Source organism: Neoarius graeffei, chromosome 5, assembly GCF_027579695.1.
Source record: "Neoarius graeffei isolate fNeoGra1 chromosome 5, fNeoGra1.pri, whole genome shotgun sequence".
NCBI lineage: Eukaryota > Metazoa > Chordata > Actinopteri > Siluriformes > Ariidae > Neoarius > Neoarius graeffei.
The window spans coordinates 54,184,118-54,190,105 of NC_083573.1; positions in this window are offsets into that span (position 1 = coordinate 54,184,118).

The window sequence follows — 5,988 nt, forward strand, 5'->3', positions numbered from 1 at the left end:
TTCCTCAATAAATAAATGACCAAGTATAATATTTTTGTCTCATTTGTTTAACTGGGTTCTCTTTATCTCCTTTTAGGACTTGTGTGAAAATCTGATGATGTTTTAGGTCATATTTATGCAGAAATATAGAAAATTCTAAAAGGTTCACAAACTGTCAAGCACCATTGTAAACTGAAGCTCTTGATTTGTATCTGCAGGATTTTATACATTGTGCTGCTGTTAAGGGATTGGGCTGATTAGATAACCGCATAAAACAGCAGGTGGATGTATAGGTGTTCCTAATAAAGTGGCCAGTGAGTGTCCATCATACAGTCTACACTAGTGAGTTGTGAGGCTGTTTTGCAGAAATTAATGTACTCTGTTGATCATTGTTGCGTGCTGAGAATGCTTACAGAAATCCCATTATACCGTAGAGTCTAAAGATTTACTATCATCAACCGGGTTGATTTTATCAGTTCTGACACTCTCGCTTACATCATCTTTTACTAATTGGTTATTCTTCACACAAAAAATAATTTGCTGGAAGCAGCAATCACAATAATGCAGAACACACAAAAGACTATAGAGACTGCCTCGTGGCCTGCTGTAGAAAGCTGAAGAGATGCTGCTGAGTGGAAAGACATGTCTGAGAAAGGAAATGTGTCAGCATTTCTTCTGCTACAAAGATGATTAACTCTTTCAGTTGTACAGCTTTGCTCGGTTGAGCCTTTTGCAAAGATATTTTGGTGCTTAACAGCAAAACAATTCTTCACTGTTTTAGCTCAGGTATGAGGATTGGTTTATGATTGAGGTAAACATGAAATAAATGTACTTCTGTTGTTAACATGGGAAATGTTGTTTCTATTAATACTGAGGAATTGAGGAGAATCGTTCTGATATGTAAGACTTCATCAAGTTTTCTTTTCTCAGAATGTTATCATGGGGAATTATCAGGGGTGATTTCTCAGAGACAACAAGGGAAGCCGAGCTTCCCCTAAAATTCTCTCTCCGAACTGCGGCATCTACGATGTTGAATTCTCATTAAAACAATAACTTGCATAACATAATATATGCCCAAGATTGTATTTATGTTCATAACTATCCTGTAACTTATTTGAGTGATGTCTGACGAACTTGCAGTTCGCTACGAGAATCACCTTTGCTGCCAGGCTGTAACCTTTCTTATTTCAATGGGCTCTATGGACTGGCAGCAGTGTTGCCAGATTGGGCGTTTTAAGTGCATTTTGGCGGGTTTTGAACATATTTTGGGATGGAAAACGTCAGCAGTATCTGGCAACACTGACTGGCAGCCGGGTATCCGTTGCAGTCTACGAGACGGCTCTGAACAGCCAATTTCGGCTAGTTGTTATTGGTTAAAATCAACAAAATCGTCACTTCCAGGGAAGCCGGGCTTCTCTGGGACTAAACGAGACAGTGGGAGGGACAAGAAGCCGGGCTGATAAAGGATTATTGGAGGTAGTGTTTGAAAGACATGAGGAGGGCGGTACTTCGGCGAGGAACACGGAAGTATGATCAGTCAGTCCCTAGCGGATGTCGAGAAAGTGTAGTCGTGTGCCAAAGTGCTGTCCGAATTTCTTTTCATATAAACGGTTCTTCTCATTGATGTCTCTGTACATTACTCTGTAAATAAATGTAAATATTACTCGTTGTGCTCTGTTAACTTTCATCCATTCTATCAGTTTGATCATTCGTGAATTCACTCGTTTATTTCATTTGTAGTTCAATCTGGTTGTAGGCTAGCTTGAGCCTTATTGGGATCTGCAGTGCTAGCTGCTAACAGAAATTGGTGAAGTCTCTGGAAAGCACAACCACCTGGTATGATAGGGTCACAGACCATTTTCTGGAAAAGGAGCGGAGGGCAGAATTTGTGTATAAATAGTGTTCATGTTCATGAATCTGAAGTGTGTATATTGTTCAGTAATGTTAAGAGAATGGTGGGCTCTGTGTTATAGGTTATACCTGGGTATAATATTCAAGGTTCTGTGTGTTGCATAGCCTACCTGGTTATGAATTTCCAGACTGTGTTGCAGAAGATGTTCAAGGATGTGTTGCACAGCTGGGTGTTGTGTTAAAGACTCTGTGTTGCATATCAGGGTATGATGTTCAAGGCTCTTCGTTGAATAGCCAGTGATTTTTGGATGTTTGATATTTTTGATTAAGGATATGAGGCACTAGCCTGGCAAGCCAGACTATAACATGAAATGTACAAGCAAAAATACTTTCTGCCACTAGGTAGGGTTGTCTAGTTCACTATGCTAATGGGGCACACCTTTCTATGCTTTGATATCCGGCCTACAGGTTTTACGATGAATGCGTAAAATGGGCTTCCCGTTTTAAAAACCAGCAGCCGTCACTGGGAATTATAATGGGGAGAGCCATGGCCTGAAGGTTAGAGAAGCAGCCTTGGGCCCAAAGGGTCGCTGGTTTGATTCCTGGGACCAGCAGGAAATGTGTGAGGGGAATTGAGTGAATGAGCAGCACTTCCCCTTCCCTCTGTATCATGGCTGAAGTGCCCTTGAGTAAGGCCCCTAACCCCCAACTGCTCCCTGGGCACTGTAGCATAGCTGCCCACTGGTCTGGGTATGTGTGCATGTGTGGATTAAATGCAGAGGAGGAATTTCGCTGTGCTTGAATGTACATATGGCCAAATAAAGGTTGCTTCTTCTTCATAATGTGTATGTTGTTTGTACTATGTTTTTATGTCTGTCATAATGCTTTTTAATATTATTCAGGAGAATTGAATCAAATCAAATTTGATCAAGCTTCTCTATATATAAAATTTGTATGTGGGCTTCAAACCTCCAAGCAGAAATACACTTCTGTCAGAATATCTGGACAACTTTGATGCAGTTATGAACAGAACAGTTCATTCCAGTCTTTCATAACTGCGAGATGCATTTTTTAATTGAAGCCAAAAACACTGCTTGTTCTATGTTCTTGAATCATATGTGAATGGAATTCGACTACATTCCTTTCATCCTCATGTCATGAGTTCATCAGAGCAGACAGATTTTTAACACCTGGAAATACTAGGGTTGGATTTTAAAATAAAAATAAAAAACATACTACACTCACATCTTAAAAGAGGCTCTATATGTTCTATAAAACTGGGTTTTACTGTTGACTTAAATATGCAAATAATGTTAATGTTGATATTTTTATTGCCTCATTATCAAAGAAGTTGTGAAATTAGCATTCCATTAAAAAAAAAAACTTAGTGGAGTCATTTATTGTTATCAACATACAGCTTCAGACATTTGAATGTTCCAACAAAAACATTTTTAGTAACATCTGGCATCATGCAGTGACTGGCTGTAATAAATTTTCATTTGCTTTTTGTTGCTACAGCATATTACACTGTTAAACAGCACAATACAACTGATTTCTTACAGGCTCAGACTTTTTCTACACCCCCCCCCCCCCCCCCCACCCACACACACACGATTATTGCCATCCCTTGTAAAGATTAGTTTAAAAAAAATGGGATAGGAAAAACAAGCACCTTTTGGTGTAGTCGTGTCATCTCACACTGAAAAAAAATGAGAAAAATCAAACCTTTAATTGAAATTAATTTATTCAGAGGAAAACAAATCACTCCTTAAGAAATAATTATTTTCAACAAAAGCACGTGCCGATATTATTAGCACCCCGGAAATTATAGTGAACACAAAACTTGTACATTTTTGAGTTGATTGGAGTGTGTAGGAACTTTCAAGCTGTAATCCATGACTTCCTGATTAACTGGGGAACAAATATGAGGTGATACAGAGGCCAAATTCCCTTAGTCATCCATCAACATGGGAAAGACAAGAGAACACACAAACTAAATGAGGGAGAAGTGTTTTGACCTTCCTAAGTCAGGGAATGGTTATTAAAAATAGCTACTCACCTGAAAATGTCCAGTTCTACTGTTAGGGCAATAATAATTTAAAAAAAAAAAGTGGACACCAACTGGAACCATTACAAAATTGCCTGGAAGAGGATCAAAGTTTATTTTGCCCCCACGTACAGTGAGGAGGAGGGTAAGATGAGCAAAAAATTAAATTAAATTTAAAAATCCCCAAGCATCACTGTTGGTGAATTACAAGAAAAAGTAAAATCTTAGGGTTTCCAAGTCTCCAAAACCACCATCAGATACCACCTCCTGGTGTAGTGGTTAGCGCTGTCGCCTCACAGCAAGAAGGTCCTGGGTTCGAGCCCCGTGACCGGCGAGGGCCTTTCTGTGTGGAGTTTGCATGTTCTCCCCGTGTCCGTGTGGGTTTCCTCCGGGTGCTCCGGTTTCCCCCACAGTCCAAAGACATGCAGGTTAGGTTGACTGGTGACTCTAAATTGACCGTAGGTGTGAATGTGAGTGTGAATGGTTGTCTGTGTCTATGTGTCAGCCCTGTGATGACCTGGCAACTTGTCCAGGGTGTACCCCGCCTTTCGCCCGTAGTCAGCTGGGATAGGCTCCAGCTTGCCTGTGACCCTGTAGAAGGGTAAAGCGGCTAGAGATAATGAGATGAGATGAGATACCACCTCCATGCCAACAGATTATTTGAAAGGTATATCAGAAAAAAAATTCTGTCAGTTAACCACAAACTTAAGCACCTCAAGTTTGTGAAACGCTACTACAACTTTGACTGGAACCGTGTTCTATGGTCTGATGTAACAAAAACGGAGCTTTTTGGCAATAAACACTCAAGGTGGGTTTGGTGTAAAAAGAAGGATAGCATTTATGAAAAGAACCTGATCCCAACTGTAACATATGGTGGAAGTTCTGTGAAATTTTGGGGCTGTTTTTCCTCCAAAGACCCTGGAAACTGGCAGCATGGTGGTGTCATGGTTAGCACTGTCACCTCACAGCAAGAAGGTGGCCCGACGAGGGCCTTTCTGTGTGGAGTTTGGATGTTCTCCCCGTGTCCACGTGGGTTTCCTCCGGGTGCTCCGGTTTCCCCCACAGTCCAAAGACATGCAGGTTAGGTTAACTGGCGACTCTAAATTGACCATAGGTGTGAATGTGAGTGTGAATGGTTGTTTGTCTCTGTGTCAGCCCTGTAGTGACCTGGCGACTTGTCCAGGGTGTACCCCGCCTTTCACCCATAGTCAGCTGGGATAGGCTCCAGCTTGCCTGCGACCCTGTAGAACAGGATAGAGCGGCTATAGATAATGGATGGATGGATCCTGGAAACCTTGTTAGGGTTCATGGCATCATGAACTCCATGAAATACCAGGGCATTTTAAATCAAACTCTGGCTGCCTCTGACAATAAAACTGGGTCGTCACTGGCTCTTCCAGCAGGTCAGTGATCAAAAACATATGTCCAAATCAACACACAAATGGTTAAAGTGTACCTGTAGTGAATTTTAATTACTAGCCATTTCAAAACATCATGTATGATATCAGTGGTTCCATAATATAACGTTCGTTATCAGCTCTTGTCAAGTACACGCGAGTTTTAAGTCACTGCTCCGTCAGTCAGGCATGGTCAGCAACATGTTGCCTCCTTCACAGGCTGTTCCAGCACCGGTAGTGATGCACAATTGTTGTTTTGTCCGATTGCAAATCTACTTGCATATAATGCCATGAAATAATAGATATGTGCCATAAAATAAGGATCTATTACAAGTATTAGATCTATATTTATTCAGCGTGTTCTGAAGTTACTTGACTGGGAACTTGCCTACTCGTCAGCTCCCCTTCAGGTGCTGGTCCCCGGAGGTACCTGTGGATCATGACGTCAATGAACACTGTTTCCAGGGACGGTTTGTGAAGGACATACTCGTGCAGATTCGGGGTGGACATAATGCAGCCATCAAAGCGGTCTGCAGTGAGTTCATGTGCTTGACAACAGTAGGACTCCATGTCCATTCTCATGACAGAGCACTGCCCGCATCGACACCATGGAGTGGTAGCTATTTTGGATCTACCGTCATGCTCATCTCTTGCGGCAGTTTCCTCCTCCGAATCACTAAAATGTGATGACTCACTGTCCTCACAAGTCTCCTC